Genomic DNA, 22,554 nt, shown 5'->3' on the forward strand with positions numbered 1-22,554 from the left:
AATTGTATTTTCAAAGAAAAAGAACACCAGAATGTCATAACATGATCCTCCAGTTTAAAAGAATCAATCTGCTGATCACAAAACTATACTTATATGACTTCTTGATAGCAGGTGAGATTCTGGGAAATTTACTATTTTGTTAAATTTCTGTGTCTTTTCTTTTGTTTCTCTGGTTTTTTAAGAAATATTTGAATTTAAAGACAAGAAGATTCCTATAGATTTTCTAATTCATAAAAGTCATTTCTAAGTTTTAAAAGACAATTGCAAAAAACACAGTCAGAAAACAGGACACGACTTGAAATATGCATTGGCTTCAGAGTCAGAGACACAACTCAGAGAAATCCTCATCGGGCAGCCGCTTGTTTTTCTTGTCATAAATGGTGTCCACACTTGCCACTCCCTGCATTCCACTGATGGCTCTTGGCTGTAGGAAAAGAATAAACAGAACATTCTGTTTTGGAAGTTTTAATTTAGAGGCAGAAGTCTCTGAACCGGTACTTATGGGAGAAGCTCCCACTGAGCTGGGCCAGCAGAGGGACCTGGAGCACCACTCATTTGTCTGGGGCCGGGCATAGGAATCTGTGTGTCCAAATAAACATTTATTTTCTGAGAATTTTATTCCTTGTTTCTGTCCTTTAAAAAATGCAAGAGAATTATCTGCAGGAAAACATTCAGATTTAGATCAAAACAGAAAAATGAAGCAATGCTCTCTAGTGAGAGAGCTAAACCGTCCCTCTTCCTTCCTGAAGAATTGTCAGTGATTTTGATTAGCAGGAATCACTGACACTACAAATCAACTCTGTTTTAATTTTTAAAAGACACTTGAGGTATGTTTCACAGCAACTCATGCCTGTGCAAACTAAAAAATTAAAATAAAATAAATTTCAAAAATATTTTAAACCAAAAAAAAGAGGGGAGGAGGGTCTCTAAATTTCGAAGATGCCAGATCTTAACCACAAGAAAACCCTGTCCTGGTTTCCCAATGTTTACCTTTCTGCAAAGCTGGCCCACAGAGTCCTTTCTCTCTTCAAAAGGAAATCCTGGCACCTGGAAGACTGGGCTGACAGTGAGTATTAAAATGACTTGTTTAATGAGCAGCGTGATTGAACCACGTAGGGAATGCCAAGGCGTTTTCTCGAAAGGACTGGGTTTGGTGTTTGCATTTTGTTATGTTGTATGCTGCCACTGTCCCTTATTTTGACAAGCTATTGAAAAGTTTGGGATGAGCTTGGGCAATTTTTTTTGTTTTTAAAGCTGGTTGCTAAAGAGAAATGGTGCCTCTCCTACCCTGCCTCTAACAGAACACGGGCTGTGCCACTTAAGTGAGGGCATTTGGCATTAAGACAGCACCAGATATTCTCGAGGTCTGTATACACTGATGAGCGAGGACCAGGAGAGATGTGCACATTCTTTTAAAGCACTAGGCCACTCCCACTGAGTAAAGGCTGTTTACTAAATGGTAGACAAATTGCCGGTCCTTAGGGCTGGAAGGAACTGATCTTCAGAAATCATGACCCGCATTCCACCCTTCTTCTTGGAGGTGCACTCCGTTTTGGATATCTGTCTCCTCCGTCCTCCAAGATGAGCATCTACTCCAGTCTTTAATTCCTCCGTAGACTACCGTTCTACTTCTCACAACATTTAAGACCAGTTTCTCTAGAAGTCTAACCTAATCTTCCCTGCGTAAATTTAAGGTGATGACTTTTATCTTACCGGAAAAATATAGAATATCCCTTTTCTTTGCCAAAACAAATATATCAAATTCCTTTTGTTTTATGGGTTTGTCGTTTTGCTTCTGAAGTTTGAACTTATTCCTCAACTGGTTCAATGTTGTCTTCTGAATTGTTTTGAACTTTTCACCATTTCCCTTATTTATCAAGTAATTAACTAAAAATAAGGTGATGTTAAATATAGCTAGTAAATGTTGAATTAAAAGAAACTCAGGATAAAATACTGAAAGCCACACATGGAACTGTAGTATAAACCTACCATTGTAGAATTCTAAATTTCATGGTTGACTAGTAGAAAGAATAAAATTGCATGTCCTATAAACAGGCAGCTTTATTTTCTCTCAGTTGATGGAATCAGAATCATTTACTTACAGATTCCTTAAAAACAAACAAGTAGGTTAGAAATAGTCTAAAGCTTCCAGCCTCTCTCCTTTTATCCTCGTATTTTTAGATTTTTGTGTGTATTTTTTCTTCACGATTTCATGGGGCAACGGGAGTTTTTTGTTCAAAGAAGTTACATTGTTTACCTACTTCAGAGTCATTTCATGAGCGTAACTTAAAGGTTGGGAAGTAACTGCAAACATCTGTAAGACAAGAAGTGTATATTTTTCAAAACAGATGCATCAGTGCATGGCTGTAAAAGGGAGTGTCTAACATATGTAACTGATTTTGTTGAAATGTTACAATGTTGTGACTAAAGAGAAAATTTGCTCTCCTTTAGACAGACTTCTGAATTCCCAAGGTCTAAGATTTCCATGCGCAATGCTGTAGATGAGGTGGAGTAAAATAACCATAGTGGAGTTTTAAGGAGAAATTCTTCCAAGATAGGGAAGCACAGATGGAGACTGCAATAACTGGCAAAAGTGTAGTTGTTTCAGAGAAAACTCTTCAGGCCAACTTAAGAGGCAAATGTGCAAATGGCACTAGGTCCTGAAGTGGACAGTTGCACCCAACAAAAAAGAAGACGTGTGAGTGTGTGTGTGTGTGTGTGTGTGTGTTATTGTCTGCAGCCAAGGGCTTTTCACCTCTGTGGCAGCAAATAGTAAGAGGGAGTAGCCAGAATTGCTTGGCTAATTCTTTCTCAGTTTTGATGACCAAGACCCAAACAAACCCAAACTTTCAGACAGGGAGCAGGGTTTTAACTCCTAAACAAAACCACAGAAAATGGCACCCCCTGAGGAAAGCAGCCATTGACAATCCAGGGAACATTGGAGCAGAAAGGATCCTCAGGACACTGGGGTCTCCAGGTCACAGAGGAGGAAGCCGGGCCCAGATGTCAGTGTCTTTTCAGAGACCCCTCAGCAAGATCATGCTGAACGCCCACCATTACTCTTCTAGGTCACATGGGTCATAGTCCTTGCCCCTCTTTCCCACCAACTCTCCTCTTCCTCACTCTTCTCAAGGGGACAATGGTCTTGAAGTGACAACATGAACGTTTGCTGGATTTGATTTTGGTCTATTAAACACCCCTTGGTTTCAGCTAGATGACCAGAGAACTGTGTATTTTGCCTGGCGGAGAATGGACTTTGGTGAATTATGCTTTTGTGTGGTGCCACTGGCTTGTCTTGAGGGCCATTCTAGGAAGAGGCTGCATAAAACCTGCTGTTCTCCTCACGGCAGAGACTCCCAGACAGCCATCCACAAAATCCGGCCGCTGGGGGATGCTTTGACATGACCCAGGGGAAGAAATTTTTTAAGTTTCAGAATCTGAGAAAAGCCACGTTTCTCCCCAACACCTGGTGCGTGTCTTTTCAGATGCTGTGAATCTTGTAGCTGAACGTTGTTCCTTTTTTGCTTAGGATATTAGGAAGTAACATTTGTCATTAGAAAGGAAGTATGGGGTGTCATTAGAGCTAAGATCTGAGAATCAGAAAGGCCTGGGATGGTAGCTTAGCCCCCACACTTAGGCACTGGAAGTCTCAGTTTCCTCATCTGTAAAATGAAAATGATGATAATCTACTTCATGACTTTCCTGTGAAGAACAGATTTTTTTCACAAAGGTAATGAAGGTAAAACATTTGGCATCTTTCGTGGCCCATGGTAAATGCTTAATAGATGGTTATTTATTCATTCAACAAACGATAACACACAGGTAAGCAATAATAAGTCAGGCACTCTAGATGCTAAATACTGGGAATAAAATATGGAGCAACATAAACCCAGTTCCTATTTTCAAAGGCTGTGTTATCAAACAGCACAAACAGGCTATTAAAATGTAATAAATATAATAAAATGTAATAAATATAATAAAATGTAATAAATGTAAAGCGTGACAGAAGCCACGAGGAGGGAGGACGGGTGGGAGTGTGTTTCAGGAGCATCTGAACTGGAGATAAACACAGAACTGGAGGAAGATTCGTGTGAGTTCACCCAGTGGAGAGGCAGAAGAGCCTTGCTGGCAAAGCTGTGTGGGGAAGGGCGTGTCCAAGTTGTGGACGGAGGTTCGGCGTGCCTGGGGGGCAGAGTGGCAGAGGGACCAGATGGCCAGGGATGAGGTTGAGCAGGGAGCGGTCACGAAGGCCTTGCAGGCTACAGGGAGGAATTCCGACTCTATCCTAAAGACGGGGGAGCCATCAATGTGCTGTAAGCAGGAATAAGATCTGATCGGATTTGCTTTGGAGAGGTGTCACTCAGGCATGGAGAACGAGATTAGAGGTGGGCGACGCTGGAGGCACGGAGATGAATTGGGTGTCCCCATGAGCCATGAAGTTACTGGACTAGGGTTGTAGCATCCGTAGAGCCAAATGTCCACCTTCCACCTTCTAGCCACCATACAGGAGTAAATGCTTTGCATTTATACATTTCAGAATATTTCCTTTGACATTTTTTTCACCTGTTTACCCTTTTGCTTCAATTTCAACTATTTATTATATCCTTTCATATCACGTGTCTTTTGGTAAATCTCCTCAAACATATTTCGTGTAATGAAGATGGAGAGGAAGAAAGGAAGGAAAGATGGGAGACAGCAAGGACAGGACACCTACGAACTAGTACGCCTTTCTTTAAATATATCCATTTCTAAATAGCTGTAAGGTTTCTGTCCTGGGTTTGACCTGATTTGGGAGAAAGGCCATATAGCGGACTCTGTGCATGTTTTCACCATTAAACGCATTGTATCCTTGTTGAGGATGTGACCCCAATGGCTTCACCATTTTAGGACAAACTCCAGTTTTCCTCCTTGTTAAACATTGTCCATAATTCAGACACACTTGTGTATTTAAGCTGGCGCAGTCCGAACAGTTTATGGGGCTCATCACTTCTTTACCCAGCAAGGTGTGTGCAAGAGGAAGACTTGTGTAGCCAGCTGATATTAAATTGCATAATAGGTTAACCAGAGCCCTTTGAATTCGAACAAAAGAAGTCCTCAGGCTGATTGGAATTAACCTACACTGACTTCTGCTTCGTCTTTTCTAAAGCATCAATGATATGATCGGCAGGCAGGGACCCTGATGGGTGTTAATGGGGGGTTTTCAAGTTTGTCTTGCTTTTCTTAAACTATTAAGAAAGAACAAAAACATTATTTAGAATGGAATCAATTTCCAGGAAGGGAAGAAAGAAAGCTGGGAATTTATTATTAAAGAAAGAAATAGAGCCAAGGTGAAAAAAAGGGCCCTCTCACATCTCCTGGCCAGGTGCTTCGTGCATATAAATGTTTCAAGTTAAGCTTTAAGATCAAGGGAAAGTCTGTAGGGAGCCTTGTTTCCTGGAGAGCTGCTTGCTAGAGCTGCTCCTGAATACAGGCTGCCCATTTTTATTTGGTTATTAAGGATTAAAGGGGGCGATGATTCTGGAATGGTAGTTCCTTGGTTTCCATTAACTTTGTACAAGATAGTGAAACGCCAGCTTCCAAGGGAGGGTTTGCATATGTATTTCGGGCTATCAGCGCTCTTCCTGCCCTGTCATCTTGTGTGTATGTTTAACATGAAATTGCCCTTCCTCTCATGAGCCAAACTAGAAAGCTGCCTCGTTGCAACGATTGAGAATCTCTGTGCCTCTCAGAAATCCTCCTGGTTTTCACAGGAGTGTGGAGGGAAGATGAAAAGAATTTCACATTAGACTGCTGGTTGCTCCAGATATCTCGGCTTAGCAATTGCCTTGGAAAGCTACTCTCTTAGTTGCCCAAGTTCTGTGTGCTTCCAGAGTCTGAACACACGAGCAGGGAGCCAACCCATCACTCCAAGTCTATATTTAAAATTTTGCCTTTTTATTACTAGTGTCACAGGCTGTCCTCAAAATGAAAGCATGTCTGAAGTTACTTTCGTAAAATGCCTAAGAAAGTTTAGTGAGAAAATAACACACACTGAAGAGAGTGCCTTATTGTTTTGGTGGGTAATTTTGTTACAAAAATCTCATAGTCTGGGGTTATGAATGCCCTCAAATAATAATCAAAAATATAATAATCAATAATAATCATTGAAATAAAAGTACTGATGAACAGCTCAGTCTTCACGAAGAACAAAATAACCAAAATAACAAACCAATTTTCTGATTTAATCCATTCCTAGCAAGCAATGTTTTACAAACAGAATGGGAACTTGAGTTAACAAAAATTTATGCTCTTTATTGTCAACGTTTTTCAAACCCACAACAGGAGGTTCAACATATAGACCAGTAGGCTGAATCTAAGAAAGCAAAGAGATTTGTCCCATGTCACGGGACTAGCAAATCATGCAATTTGGAATGGACCTATATATTTTGACTCCAATTCTTGTGATTTCAATACTGAACATCTTTCTCCAATTATTCCTGGGTTTTGTAGCACTGAATATGAGTGGTGAAAGAAAGACTGAAGAAATACAGTTTTGGAACAGTATCTCTTACTGTATTTTTTTTTTTTTTAAGATTTTATTTTTCTCCTTTTTCTCCCCAAAGCCCCCTGGTACATAGCTGTATATTTCGTTGTGGGTCCTTCTAGTTGTGGCATGTGGGACGCTGCCTCAGCGTGGTCTGATGAGCAGTGCTATGTCCGCGCCCAGGATTTGAACCAACGAAACACTGGGCCGCCTACAGCGGAGCGCGCGAACTTAACCACTCGGCCACGGGGCCAGCCCCTCTTACTGTATGTTTTTAATTGAAATTCTTATGTGCTCAGAGCCTAATTTATTTTATATTATAACCTCATAATTTAATGTTCATTGCTACTCAATATCACGGTTATTTTAAAAGTTGTAATCAATAATTATCCATCCATAGTCAATAGTACCTAATAACGAACACAGTTCAAGAGTATAGACTTGTAGTTTCACTTCGTGGTATAGCAATCTTCTGTTAAAACGTGAACTTCTGTTTGAGATGGAATAGTAGCCTAGAAATAAAGATTTAAAAATATTTTTAGTGCTATCTATAGTAATCCTTAGACCTCTGCGAGGTACTTGCTCCCTCTCTGTCTTCGTAATGGTCCTGAGCACTGCTCTTCCTTAGTGTGTGATGTAGAGGCTGTTAGCGACAGCTCTCCCTGAGAGCAGCATTGTTTAGCGCACATGACATTCCATTTTATTTACTCCTTGGTTATATCTTAGGAAAAAGTCATACACAGGAATTTGGGGATGTTAAGTTTAGTCACGATCAGATGCAGGATTTGACCTCCTCTGTCGCCGTCTATCAGCAGTGCCTTCGTATGTGGGCCTTTAAGGAGAAGAGGCATGCCAGCCTCACTCACTCAGACAGCAAGTTTCCAGCAACTAAGCTGGTCCAGGGCATCCCAAAGTCAGCTGGAGAGAAGACATCACTGACCTCAGAGAGCTTAGAGATCGCAGACCCAGCAGTAAGTAGAAGGAGCCTGGTGGGAAGGTGGCAACCTCATTAGGCAGGCCCAGGATCACTTAGACCCGCATGGAAACACTGAGTGGGAGTGCAAGGCGAAGAATCAGTATTGTCTCAGCATAAACATCGCTGTTACTTAAAGTAATGTGATGGCAATGAACTAATTATTTTTCTATTGAAATTCTTGTGGCTAATGTGCACGGTGAAAATCTATAATAGTTGCCATTGTTTTGCACTGGATTTTTTATTAACGTTATTATTTATTATTATGAGACAACTCTGCTTAGGGTTGAGTTGTTGGGGGATAAAAATGAGAAAACATAAGGAGAATTGAGCTAACAAACAAAATGAAAGTTGCAACTTGGCTGATCTAAGCAAGTTGCAACTTGGCTGCAAATTCCACCAGGGCCATTAATAGTTTCCCTTAAGTTGTTAGTTTTCCAAGAACTTCCCTTCCTATTATAAGAACAACTTAGATTCCATCCATAGGATACTTTATAGAGTTCATTCCATACATTTTTATCACTAGGTCTTTAAACAACTCTGCAACCATGACCTAGCTGGAGCAGATTTTGTCATCTCCATTATACAGAGGTGTAAACTGAGGCTTAGGAATGCATTAAGGAGAACCAACTAGTAATAGAGACTGAAACTTAACTTCAAATCCAATCATCTTTCTACCTTCCTAATGAGAATTCTAAATCAGATCTTCAAAAAGTTTAAATATGGTCAGCAGCTGTACCCAGAATTTAAACACCCAACATGTCTAGGGTAAGTAGCTATTTTGGGATATAAGTGATTTTTAAGTTACTTACTCTTCCAAGCAACCCGTCTCAGAACTGAGAGTGAATTCAGGAGTTTTTTCCAGCTTCAGAAAAAGAGGGTCTTTTGGGAAAATAATTATAATGGTTGTGGATTACCAGTCAATTTTGACTGGTATTTCTTTTAAACCAAACCATCTGGCAGTTGTGTCTTATTTCTTCCTGCTACCAATGGCTGGACCCACACGCATTCAGACCTCACACAAAAATGCCAATGTCTGCACATTTTCACTACGAACAGGCATTTTCAGTCAAAGCAGAGAGAAATGAGGCTCTGCCTGTCTGTTGCAATAACATTAATATTATCTCTGTACAGATGCTTTTAGAAGTATGGAGTTAAATGCAGAGCCCTGGAGATGCCTAGAAGCACACATGAGATAAGCAGAGCCATTCACGGAAGACCTAAGAAACTGAAAATTTGCAGGATAAACTTTTCACCATGACAAAGTAGAGCAATGTCACCTATTCCAATATGAGATCGACAGCAGGAAATAATGACAATGAGGTTCATGTATGATGCGTTCATCATGCAGAGAGGCGGGAGATATATATATATGCTCCCTTGGTCAGAATAACCATGATATTATTAGCTACCAATGTAAATTTGGGCTTGGGGAATAAAAAAGTTGAAATCTGAGGGTGGCAAAGTCAGTCTGGCTATAGGTAAGCTAAGGAAGCATAGAGTGAAATAAACATTCCTTACAGGCCCTTAGACAAGAAAGACTGTCATATTAGCAGATAGCGTTTCATAATTGAGAGGAGCAGAGGGTCAGCTTTGCAAGACCTACAACTACTGAACGGACTATGCTGGGTAAAACTGGCCTGAAATTACTCTCACAAAGGCAGTGGTAGAGCTGGGCTAGCCCCTGGGGACACTGAAGAAAATGCTGGTGTCCAGTGGCTTATTGACCCATTTCATTCTCATCCTTTCAACTGTTGTTAAGTGAGAAAAGGGTTACACTCACACACACACACACACACATACATCTATACATGCTTATTTATTTAAGACTTTTTTTAGAGCAATTTTAGGATCACAGCAAAGTTGAGAGGAAGGTTCAGAGATTTCCCATATCTGCCCCACACATGCACAGCCTCCCTTGTTATCAACATCCCCCACCAGAGTGATACATTTGTTATAATCGATGAACCTACTTTGACACATCATAATCATCCAAAATCCATAGTTTGCATTATGTTTCACTCTCGGTGCTGTATATTCCATGGATTTGGACAAATGTGTAATGACACATATCCATTGTTATAGTATCATACAGAAAAGTTTCACTGCCCTAAAAATCCTCTGCGGTCTGCCTATTCATCCCTCCCTACTCCCTGACCTCCAACCCCTGGCAACCATGGATCCTTTTACTGTCTCCATAGTTTTGCCTATTCCAGAATGTTGGAATCTTACAGTATGTAGCCTTTTCAGATTGGCTTCATTCACTTAGTAATATGTGTTTAAGTTTCTTCCAGGTCTTCTCATGGCTTGATAGCTCATTTCTTTTTACCACTGAATGATATTCCGTTGTCTGATGCATCACAGTTTATTTATCCATTCACCTACAAAAGGACATCTTGGTTGCTCCCAAGGTTTGGCAATTATGAATAAGACAGCTATAAATATCTGTGTGTAGGTTTTTGTGTGGACATAAGTTTTCAACTCCTTTGTGTAAATACCGAAGAATGTGATTGCTGGATCGAATGATAAGAGTATGCTTAGTTTTCTAAGAAACTGCAAAGCTATCTTCCAAAGTGGCTGTACCATTTTGCATTCCCATCAGCAATGAATGAGAGTTCCTGTTCCTCCACATGCTCAGCAGCATTTGCTGTTGTCAGTGTTCCGGATTTTTGATCACTCTAACAGGTGTGTAGCAGTATCTCATTGTTGTTTTAATTTGCATTTCCCTGATGAGGTATGATGTGGAGCATCTTTTCATATGCTTATTTTCTCTCTATATCTCTTTTTTCCTGAGATGTCTGTTCAGGTCTTTGGCCCATTTTTTAATCCAGTTGTTTGTTTTCTTATTGTTGAATTTTAAGAGTTCTTGATATATTTTGAATAATAGTCCATTATCAGATGTGTCTTTTGCAAATATTTTTGCCAAGTCTGTGGCTCGTCTTTTCATTCTATTGACATTTTCTTTCACAGAGCAGAAGGTTTTAATTTTAACGAAGTTCAGCTTATCAATTATTTCTGTCATAGGTCGTAACTTTGGGGTTGTATCTAAAAAGTTGTTGCCGCACCCAGGGTCATCTAGGTTTTCTCTGATGTTATCTTCTAGAAATTTTATAGTTTTACATTTTACATTTAGGTCTATGATCCATTTTAAGCTAATTTTTGTGAAGGGTGTAGGTCTGCATCAATTCGTCTTTTTGTATGTGGATGTTTAGTTGTTCCATCACTGTTGGTTGAAAAGACTATCTTTGACCCATTGTATTACCTTCGCTCCTTTGTCAAAGATCAGTTGACTTTATTTATGGGGTTCTGTTTCTGGGCTCTCTATTCTGTTCCATTGATCTATTTGTCTATTCTTTCACCAATACCACATTGTTTTGATTATTGTAGATTTATAGTAACTTTTTTTTGAGGAAGATTAGCCCTGAGCTAACTACTGCCAGTCTTCCTCTTTTTGCTGAGGAAGACTGGCCCTGAGCTAACATCCGTGCCCATCTTCCTCTACTTTATATGTGGGATGCCTACCACAGCATGGCGTGCCAAGTGATGCCATGTACACAACCAGGATCTGAACCGGTGAACCCTGGGCCACGGAGAAGCGGAATGTGCGAACTTAACGGTTGCGCCACTGGGCTGGCCCCTCTAGTAATTCTTGACATCAGGTATTGTCAGTCCTTCAACTTTGTTCTTCTTCAGTATTCTGTTTGCTTTTCTGGGTCTTCTACATATAAATTTAGAATCAGTTTGTTGATATCCACCAAGAAATAACTTGTTGATATTCAAGAAATAACTTGCCGGGATTTTGACTGGGATTGCATTGAATCTATAGATCAAGTTGGGAAGCACTGACATATTGTGTCCTCCTGTCCATGAACATAGAATATCTCTCCATTTATTTAATTCTTCATCGATGTCAGTCATCAGAGTTTTATAGTTTTCCTTGTATAGATTTTATTCATATTTTGTTAGCTTTATACCTAGGTATCTCATTTTTGGGGGGTGGTAATATAATGGTATTTTGTTTTTAATTTCAAATTTCACTTGCTCATCGCTGGTATATTGGAAAGCAATTGACTTTCATATATTAACTTTGTATTCTGAATCTTTCCTCTAATTGCTTATTAGTTTTGGGAAATTTTTTTTGTTGATTCTTTCAGATTTTCCACATAGATGATCATGTCATCAGTGAACAAAGACAGTTTTATTTCTTCTTTCCCAATCTGTATACCTTTTCTTGTCTTGTCTTGTCTTATTGCATTAGCTAGGACTTCCAGTACAATGTTGAAAAGGAGTGGTGAGAGGGGACATGCTTGCCTTGTTCCTGATTTTTGAGGGAAAGCTTCAAATTTCTTACCATTAAGTATGATGTTAGCTATAGGTATTTTGTAGATGTTCTTTATCAAGTTGAGGGAGTTCCCCTCTATTCCTAATTTACTGAGAGTTTTTTATCATGAATGGGTGTTGGATTTTGTCAAATGCATTTCCTGCATTTATTGATATGATCTTGTGGCTTTTTATGTTTAGCCTGTTGATGTGATGGATTACATTAACTGATATTTGAATGTTGAACCAGCCTTGCATACGTGGTATAAATACCACTTGATCATAGTATGTAATTATTTTTATATATTGTAGGCATACATATTTATTTAATTTCCTGTCTACACTCCTAAATTATGAGGGGGAGAAGAAAATTTCCTAGACATTTAAAATGATCTAAATATCTACAGCTGTTGGTTCATGTCATGAATTGAATATGAGGTCTGCATTTTCATGTTGATTTTGATCCCTTTATTGAATTCTGCAGATAACCAGGCTGGAGGTTTTCTCTTTGAAGAAGATGATGGTGGTGATCAGACTTGCTGCAGTCTTGTACTTATCTAAAATTTGATGCTACAGTCAAAATTTATATTCATCTTATTTTGAAGAAAACAAACTCTGTTTTTAGGAATGTAATTTATGGACTTCAAGTATGTGCACTTAATAAAGATTTTGCTACCCTATGATTCATGTCTTGCTTTTTATTTTTCATGTAAATAGAACCAAGATGCTATTATTTCCAAATAATTGGAGTTAGAGACAGGATTCTAGAAATTAGGAAGGCTGAGGATCAGTCATGATTTTGTACCTCACCTACTACCCATTTATTGCATTTTATAGTTGAGTCATTTCTTTTTCCCACTATTGTGAAGTCAAGATAACAATATCAGTCACACATTAAGTAATTTACTCATCACCTATTGATTGCCAACTGCATACCAGTAACTATGGTAAATATTAGGGATGCAGAGATGAGTAAGACAAGGTCTCTGTCTCAAAGGAACTCACAGTTAAATGAAGGAGATGATTCAGCAGATAAATAATAGTATGAATACTCTAATTGAGACATGACTAGAGTTTTCTTGAAATTTAGAGGAGGAAGAAACTCTGTCTTAAGGAGTTTGCATTTGACTTATGTCTTGAGTACTTTTTGAATATTCTTATCGATTCTCTCCGGGAAAATGACGCAAGGATTGCTCTGTCGTCATCTGTCTCACAAATCATCTCCCCAAATGACTGAGATTTGCTTCAACTTGGCTATTGCTATATTAATAATGGTATAAATCTTGTTGTTTTTCAGTTTACAAAGTGTTTTCTTATATAAGTCTCTGCAAAATGCCTGTAACACAGATGGGATTCTCTCCATTTTATGTTTTAGAAAGCTAAGCACAGAAAGGCAAATAACTTGCACCAGGGCCTGCTCAGTGGTATGGCCTGGTTTGAAACTTGGCTTCCTTGTGATTCCCAACAGTGAAATCTTTCCTCTTGTTTAACTCTGATTACATAAATAACAGCAGCATTTCATTAAACTTCCTATTTAAGATGGAACATTATCCATTTACGCTTCTATTGAAGAGATGAATGTTCTTCTGGCCCAGCTACCCATTTGTTAAAAGGAACTTAGGAACTTCTCTGCTGCGCAAGCCTGGTGTTCCATCCAACCCAATATTGTCTGGACAACAGAGGCCTCAAGGGAATTGCCAGAAAAGGACATAGTTTTCCTCGCTGACATTAACCTTAAAGGTTAGGTGTACCCTCAGTAGCCATTTATGGCTCTGACATTCATAAATTTGGTCAAAACCTTTATGAATCCATTTATATTCCTTGCCTATTCCTCTTTTGTGGTAATGAGCTCCACACAGCTATTATTTTCTGAGTAAAGTAATACTTTCTTTTATTTGTCCTTAGCTCACTCGATCCACAGGTGTCCCCCTCTTCATCTGAGGAATTGGGAATTAGGAGAATAACTGCGCTGGTGTTTACTTTCTACATGGTCTCCAAAATTCTCTGGGTTTATTATTTTTTCTTGAGCAAGAATAAATAAAATTGTACATTGTAGTTCCATTGCAGAGAGACCAATATTTTATTTAAAGATTAAGATTCTGTCTTCTGGCATATTTTCTGTACAGTTTTTGATGATGTTAAAACCTGCTCTAGAGTTTCCTTAGAATAATCTCATTCTGGTATTCATAATGCATAAATATTTACATGTTGAAGGCAGCTCCGATCTGGCTCTGGGGAAGATTGAGGTAATTTTTGTTCTAATCTACAACCATTTTTGGAGAGTCAGGATACAGTATATTGTGTTATATATATTTCATAACTGATTATAACGGATGTATTGTAGAATATCATACTGTGGTAAAAGAGCACTGGCCTGGGTGGCAAGAATCTGGTGTTCTAAAACCATCTCTGACTGTAGTTTCCACATTTATAAGATTAGGGGTTGAATTAGGTAATTTTCAAGATATCTTCATACTTTACAATTCTGAGTCCCTGATTTCCTTAGCCATCGACTTAGTGATTGAACACACCAGTTCTAGCTACTCTAAGCCCCAGGAGCCCTCCTCCGACTCCATCATGATTCATTTGCTCTCGGTATTGTCAAAGGCTTTTAGATGGATCACTTACACTTTACTTTTACCTTTTTTGCCTATTTCCCACCTCAGAGATCTCTAGTAAATGAAAAATTATACTCTCCCCACCCCACCCCCTTACAGAAATAATGACCTTCTCCATAGGTTATTCTTAAGTGATGGATTTACTTTAGGCTCCCCAAGTTTGTCCAGTTTGTAGGTAGGCCTTGAAGGCCTCCTCTGGATCCCTTCTGTTCTACCTGGTCACCCTTGTAATTGATCAGTATCATCCTTTAGGAGTCATTATTAACAAGGGTAAATATTGACCAAAGGCTCGCCATTTGCATCTTTGAGTTTGCTCAAAATCCTAAGGCCAATGGTATCCACCCCAGTTACATTTGTTTGTTGACTTCAGTTAAAATTTTTTAGCATTGGCCACTTATTGGTTTTGCTATAAGGAGTGCACATGTGGTAAGAACTACTTTCTTCAGACTTTTTCAAGTAGCAAATGCAGGGCTGTAAAGTTCTCAGCCATTTGAATACAACATCACTGTGCTCAGCAAATGAACACTCAATGTACATCCATTTGTGACTGGATCTCTGCCTCCTCTACCAGGAAGCCCTGGTGCTTCCAGCATATGATTCATGGCTGGTGAAAGCACGTGAACTCCCAGGTCCAACAATCTCATCCATAAAATGGAGCCAATGACACTCACATCATGAGATTGTGCTGGGGACTACATGAGGAATGCATAGCACACCTCTGACACACAGAAGGTATTTAAGTTTATGAATGTTGGTTTCCTCCCTATTGCTCTCTAGTTTTCTATTTAAGCCATTCAACAATGCAAATAGGAATAAGCCACAGTAGCAGAGGTATATGAAAGCAATAGGACACCGACTCCAGGAGAAATGCTATGCACAAACAGAGAAATGCTGTGGGGTGTGAAAACATAAGGGAATTTAATGTGTCTTATAAGGTGACCAGGCTGATGGTCATTGTTTTAAGAAAAGTTGCTTTCTATGGTCAAATTGGCTCTAGCTATCATCAGTTGCTATGCTCTTCTTACTTTGAGGCGTGGCTCACATTAACTGCAATGATCTGGGTCTTTCTCTTATATAGCCTACTTTATTAGGCTAAAAAGCTTTATCTGTCCAGGTTTGAAATTATGGTCCCTGCTCCTTGAATGATTTTCCTTGACAGTTGAGTACTCTCAACCTCTGTGTGCTGTCAGAGACTTACTGTCATGAGAGAGTTGATTTCTGCCACCTACCCTAGTATAGCACTTAAGGGACTTCTTTTTCTATTCCTCACCCAGTACCTGTGTCCTCTCTCTGCCTCACTGATTGGAGGGATGAGAGGGATGGAAAGGGTAAAAAAGGAAACATATATACTGGGAAAATCTAATTTTACGTAGGGTAATATTTCATAAAATTACTCTCTTTTGGTATCTCTAAAGTTAAAACAAAAATGTAACAATTTAAAAATGTTAATTAGAAAAGAGTGAATGACTTCATTTTGGAAAGAATAGGCTGTGTATTTGTTCATAAAGATATTCTGTTAATGCTCTAGGCTTCATGAAGCTGATTTTCAAAAAAGTTCAAATCCCTCTTTGTAGAGAGGTTTTGTAAACCCCTTAGTAGATAGCCCTTGGTAGACATTGGAAATTAAAGTTATGAATAAAACATAGGTTTTATCTTCATTCCATTTATAGTCTGAGCAAGAAAGATAGGCATAGATTTATATATATATAAATAAAAATAATATCAAGGAGGGTAATAAGATAAATGTCAACATATGACAGATAAAATGCTATCAGAACATAATGGAAAGGGAAACCAAGTGTGACAGGGGACCTGAGAGGTGGGGGTGCTAAAACTGGGCCCCACAGAAGGGATGAGGTTTAGACTGGCAAGCTGTGGGGAGAACCTCATGCCAAAAGGAAGGACTGAGCAAGGGACCCAGATGCAAGAGTCCCGTGTTTGGGGAAAGGCAAGTAACAAGTTCAAAAGATCTGAGGGGCACAAGGGAAGGATGTTGTGGGAGATTGGCTCGGAAAATCTACCAGATTCCCCTTCACACTTTTATGCTAGTTACTTCTTAGGAATGCCATTGTCTTCTCTAATAAGCATTCCATCAATACGTCTCACATTCTAGTTAGGAGAAGGCAAGCTTTTTCTAAAGTCATTTTGTGGACTGCTAATCTGAATATAACTTGGTAAATAACAGGACGGTTGCTCAGAAATTCACTTGTGAGCATTTCTTACTGGGGTTTTTAAAAAAGTGAATTTTTTGTAGCTAGCACGAGGAAGGTGGGAGATTTAGGAAGTGCTGGTGGTGATGGTATTTTGTTTTGCTGTTTAAGCAAATACCTTGTGCTCTGCAAACAGACTGCCTAAGTTTGAATCCCAGTTTCCACACTCCATCAGCTCTAAAATGGGGATGATAATAGAACCGACTTAGCATATTTTACAAAGGGAAGGATCTGTTATTTCACAGAACAAGAAATCCAGAGGGAAGGCAGTTTCAGAGTAAACTCAGCAGTTAGTACTGTCATTGGGGACCCAGCTTCTTTCTCTCTTTTTTCCTCTATTGTGCTTAGCAAATTGGCTTTGAGCTTAGGCTTCTCAACTTATGGTCCCAAGATGACTGCTTCGGTAACTGGGACAATGTGGTCATTTCCTCCTGGTGCTTCTCCTGACCAGTGAGGGAAATCTTTCCCAGAAATCCCTAGATTACCTCTCATTTCTCCCAGTTTACAGGTTCTCAAGGCAAAATATGCCTACCTCGAATCAACAGCTGGCAAAGGGGATCAGTGACAGAGACACAATCATGGCTGCTCCCCTGGGGCTGGGGAGGGAATCCACTTCTCTGAGCTCTTCTTAAGGAGGTGGTAAGCAGAGGAAAAAATATTGGGGCAAAGACAGTAGGGTGGAAGGGGAAGCTGTGTCTTTGGGGCTGGCAGCAGAGTCTCTGCCTCCCTTCCTCTGTATCGTTTTGAGGAATAAGTAAAATGGTCCATAAAAATGCTTAGCAAAGTGCCTGACACATGATAAGTCCATAATACAATTTACTGGTTATCATTATTTTTATTCATATTAGTATTTAATATTATTTCATTTAAATGGGCTTTTTCTCTGAGTGATGCGGGCAGAATCACCTTTCCCTTTAGAGCTGGTTTCATCTTACAGGGTAGTAACTGATATTCTCTCAAAGATGCAGATGGAAATTCATCTAACACATCTAGAATGGCCATGTTTTTTTTTTTCCTCAAGGCACATACTCTTCAGGGCATGTACTCTACAGGTTCAGAAAATCTGAGCCATATAGATAATAATATTCCGCTACTTATTAGCTGGGTAACCTTCAGTGAGTTAGTTACTCTGTGTCTTCGTTGCCTCATCTTTAAATGAATGTGATCTTGGTACCTACCTCCTTGGGTTCTTATGAGCACTGAGTTAATTCATTTAAAGCAGCACCTGAAGAGGCCTTAGTACATAATGAGCACTCAGGGAACATTAGCTATAACAAAGCCAGGCATCCGAAGACTATGACCTAGATTTTCAACATGTCTTCTGGAATTAACTTGTAACATCATTGTTGCCTTAGATTAATACTTGATGCCAGGTAAATTTTGGACTAACCACCCTGTATCCTGATGGATTTCTGGTGAGAGTGCCTAGGGAAGAGGGAAGGAGTATAACAAACATTCATAGTGACTTGATAAGAATATAAACACAACTATTTTCCTTATAAATGCTCTTGGCAGCAAACAACCGAAAAGTTGTCTACAAGATTTAGAGAAACAGGTCTATTTTTCTCATGTAGCGGAATGGTAGAGCCGCCTACTGACAGAAGAGATGCTTCACAGTCTCGGTATGGCGATTGCAGCTCCAGGAACATGTCCACATTCAAGCAGGAGGGAGGGGAAGGAGGGCAGCACAAGAAACATTCGTCTTTTATATCAGGAAGGCAAATACTTTCCCAGAATCTCCCAGCAAAATTCTTCTTATGTCCTATTGGGCAAAAACAAGTGACACATCCAGGCAAGCTTCAAGAGAAGCTGGGAAAGTGAGTATTCTGTTTTGCCAGCTTGTAAGTTAGAGGCAGGACAAAGGAGACGGAAACTGGGATAGCCAGCCTACAATGTCTGCCATAATAGTTTTAAACATAAGAGTCCCAAATTGATGCTTCATACTTTCACAAAGCCCAAGGCAGAGAAAGCAAAAGGCAAACACAATCGGGCGAAGATAGCTTTGCTCTGTCACAAAGGTCCATCAGCTGCTGTGAAGGAATTTACCTTCTCTTCTAATGTGTACAGTTGTTTTATGGAAAAAAAAAAAACCTCTCCATTTGGTTATACCATGCTGAGTTCTCCAGAGTCTCTTTGCTTTTCCATAATTTGCTATGCAAACAGAAGAATGCAAGGTCTGCCGTTTGGCAGGTGGGAGAAAAGCCATAAGGTACATTTTGTTTTAAATATGAAATATCTTCTTTGAGTCCTACCCTATGGTGCTGAGAAGTCTGACCCCTTCTCATATGCACCAAGCTGGGCTCACACAGCTTTCCTAGAAGTGGTCCATTTCCCATCTCACAATATTTATAACCCTCTCTTAGAGAAGAAAATGGGCCGGACTAGGAAGTCACATTAAGATAGAAAAAGAATTTAGGCCGCCTCAGTAGTAAAAGATAAAGACGTGATTTAAATTCCTTTGGTTGAAAAGATAAATGCAGATAAAAGCCCAGTAAACAGGAGCCAAATGCACTGGCCCAGGAATCAGACAGACAATGGACTTGGCGGTCAGCCACTGGAGCCATTCACCTTTGCTGAGGGTTTGGTTCTGAGCAGCTTCAAGTGCCTACCAAGGGACTCTACCCCAGTGCTGTGCGAGGGAGAGCACTGCAGAAGGAAACTGCTGGAGGCGCAGGGACAGGCAGAAAGGGCTCCCAGACGGTGAGGAAGCAGGCGCGAGGGAGCCTGCAAGGCTTCAGGAGCTACACAGTCGAAACTAGCCTTGGGCCACAGTGCTCAGCCAACCTTTTCAAACATGCCCTTTGCTTTTAGAAAGAAGACCCAGAATTTCTTTGTCCTTTCTAATAGTGAAACATTGCTTTTAACTAGAAAATATCTTTATTTAGAAATACCTGGAAGAATGCTATTGACACCTCTAGGAGTTTCTGTGGCATTTTGCTGGAGCAGTATCATACTTTCTGTGGTTCAGGTCAATTCATTAAACACTGGCTGAGTGTATGTTATGAGCCAGGTACTCTGCTAGTTTCTGAGATTAATAAGATGAAAAAGACAACCTGGAGTGGCTTACACTGTAACTCTGGACGATTTTGTCCTCCAGGGGATATTTGGCAAGTCTGGAGATGTTTTTGGTTGTTACAACTTGGAGAGATGCTCCTGGAATCTAGTGAGCAGAGGCCAAGGATGCTGCTAAGCATTCTACAATACACAGGACAGCCATCCACAACAAAGAATTAACTGGCTCAAAATGTCAATGGTGCAGGCTGAGAAACTCAGTGCTATCATGAAGATACACTGGGAAAAAAATAAAAATAAAAAACAGCACAATTGTAGAAGTGTGCACAAGGTGAACAAGCGTCTTAAAGACAGAATTCATAAATTCTATGCACAGAAATCTGAAGGCTATGAAAGGGGTGTCAAGTCTTCAGTGAGTTTTGAAGGAGGCTTAGAAGTTCACCAGAAGACCGGGGTGAGAAGGACCCCCTTAAGGAATTACGTAAAGAAGGGCAGAACAAACTGTAGGCAGAAGCACACGCAAAAGCAGAAAGTCTTCCAATGGCATTGTAGGGGAGGAGGACATTTCCTCTCCCCAAATGGGGGTTCGTCTGGCTGGAGAACGAATTAAATTCACATGAGACAGAATAGCAAGAGAAAATTAAACAAAGCTTTATGAGGAATCATGGCCCAGGGCCTTTCTTCCCGAAGGAAGAAAGGGCACCGAAGAAGTGGGGTGCACACAGTTGTTATATACCCCCAAACGGGGTGTTTCACATGTGATTGAAATGTCCCTCCCACAATAGTCACAAGATTGCCCTGTCGGCACAGTGCTTGATGGACACAGCAGGTAGTGGTCTGCTATCTCGGTGGGCGTAGCAGGAGGCAAGTCGATTGTCTGGAGCTGGGCGGTCACAGGTGAGCTCGGCAATCAGTTCCTAGCCTAAGGAAAGATGCTTAATCCTTAAGAAATGCCAGTGTTGGGAGGGGGAGGGAAGTTAGTTACGGGAGGTTACCAGACAGGCACAATAAAATGCAGATTTTAAGTCCTTGCCTTTGGTATTGATTAAGAGTTTTTAGAGAGAAGGTCATCTCCTTTCTTCTTCCTGGTACAGAGAGGGAGGCAACTTTTACAGATAGAGATTTACCTTACAAATGTAAACGTGTCCTAACAAAGGGCGAGTTCCATTCCTCAGAGCCTCCTTCCCTGTCCCAGTTTATCAACAGCAATCAGCCTCAAATAATCCTGATGCCAAAGAGACATATCCTGGGGTGGCCAATTCCAGGTCCCCACAGCATCAATGTGAGAGTTAGAAAGTGCTGGACAATGATTCTGGAGGGGTAGACAAGATCAAATTATTGCCAGCCCAGGAAGCCAGTCTAAAGAACTTGAACTCAATTGTATAATTGATGGGGAACAATTGAAAAATTACAAGCAAATTAGTGATATAACCAAAATTTTAGGAGAGATAAGTAACTATTACCTTCTGAAATAAATTGAAAAGGATTGGAGGAGCCTAACTGACCTAGTCATTAGCATTCTACCAGTTCCCTCTCTCTCCTTCTTTCTGTCTTTCTTTGTTTCTCCGTCTTTACCTCTATTTCTCTTTCTCTCTTCCCTGCCCCCATACCTTTGTTGATATACCCCCAGAACCATCTATATGCTTATATTCTGCCTTTATGGAAGAGACATTGTTGATGATCAACAAAGAGGTCTGGTCTGTGTGGGGAAGTAAAGCCAGGAAAGGTCTAATCACCTGGGAGAATGTAAATCGCTAGGAAGCCAAAAGAAGAGAGGAGACAAGTTTGCCAGGAAAAAGACTATGAGGAAAATGAAGGATAGAAGGTTGTGGCTAGTGAGTGGGCTATTGGAATTTATTGGCTCTGATGTAGAGCAGATCCAGGTGAGGCAAGGTGCCTAAGTATCAGTGAATGAAGTAGAGGACAGTGGCCACTGGGCTTGAAGAGAGCAAAGAGCTGTTGGACTGAGGAGTTTGGTGGCTTATTCATGTGGCCATCAAAGATACCTGAGATGATGGCAGAACTTGCGATAAGTTTGATGAAGATGAAAAGTTTGAAGCAGGTGTCAAATTTATTCATGAATATGAGGAAGTGGTTGGAAGATAAAAGTGATGGGTGTGGGAGCGTAGGAGATATCCAATGGCTTCACTTGCAGAGCAAGAAGGAATTTTACAACATATTGGGGAAGGAACTCCCTGGAAATAGCATCAGGGAGCTAAGAATTCCTGGTTAGTACTTGAGATAACCACATACAAAGCACCGTTCTACCATTCTCAAGAGAGTGCCAGAAATAGATTGTTTGGTGAAGAAAATAAAGATATTGGGAAGTTTATTTAACATAAAATGGGGGTTCCAGAGGTCACAGCTAAACATTTTTTATGAGAATGGGACAAACAGGTGGGGTGTATTAGTTTGCTAAGCCTGCGTAACCAAATATTGCTAAGTAGGTGGTTTAAACAACAAAAATTTATTGTCTCACAGTTCTGGAGACTGGAAGGCCAAGGCATCAGCAGCGTTGCTTCCTTTTGAGGGCTGTGAAGGAGAATCTGTTCCAGGTTTCTCTCCCAGCTTCTGGTGGTTTGCTGGTGATCTTTGGCATTATTTGGCTTATAGATGTATCACTCTAATCTCTGCCTTCACCTCCACATGGTGTTCTCCCTGTGTCTCTGTCTCTTCACATGGTGTTCTTTTTATAAGGAAACCAGTCATATTGAAAAAGAGGCCCATCCCACTTCAGTATGACCCTATCTTAACTAAGTACATCAGCAACAGCCCTATTTCTAAATAATGTCACATTCTGAGGTGCTGGAGTTGGCCATAAGCTTCCAGATGTAGCTCTGGTTGCAACGTTAGGTAGTGTCGCAACGGACTGACACCTATCCCAGGGCATGTAGGCAG

General features: G+C 40.2%; 2 long non-coding RNA genes across 6 annotated transcripts in view; both read left to right on the forward strand.

Annotated features, from left to right (window-relative positions):
• Nucleotides 1–22,554, forward strand: part of LOC139082066 (uncharacterized) — a 217,722-nt gene that overhangs the window by 116,822 nt on the left and 78,346 nt on the right. The gene's annotated exons all lie outside the window — the stretch shown is intronic.
• LOC139082069 (uncharacterized) lies at nucleotides 9,722–12,496 on the forward strand. The gene is made up of 2 exons (XR_011537776.1): nucleotides 9,722–11,155; nucleotides 12,301–12,496. It is a non-coding gene; the product is annotated as an uncharacterized lncRNA (long non-coding RNA).

Source organism: Equus przewalskii, chromosome 2 (genome assembly GCF_037783145.1).
Source record: "Equus przewalskii isolate Varuska chromosome 2, EquPr2, whole genome shotgun sequence".
Taxonomy (NCBI): domain Eukaryota; kingdom Metazoa; phylum Chordata; class Mammalia; order Perissodactyla; family Equidae; genus Equus; species Equus przewalskii.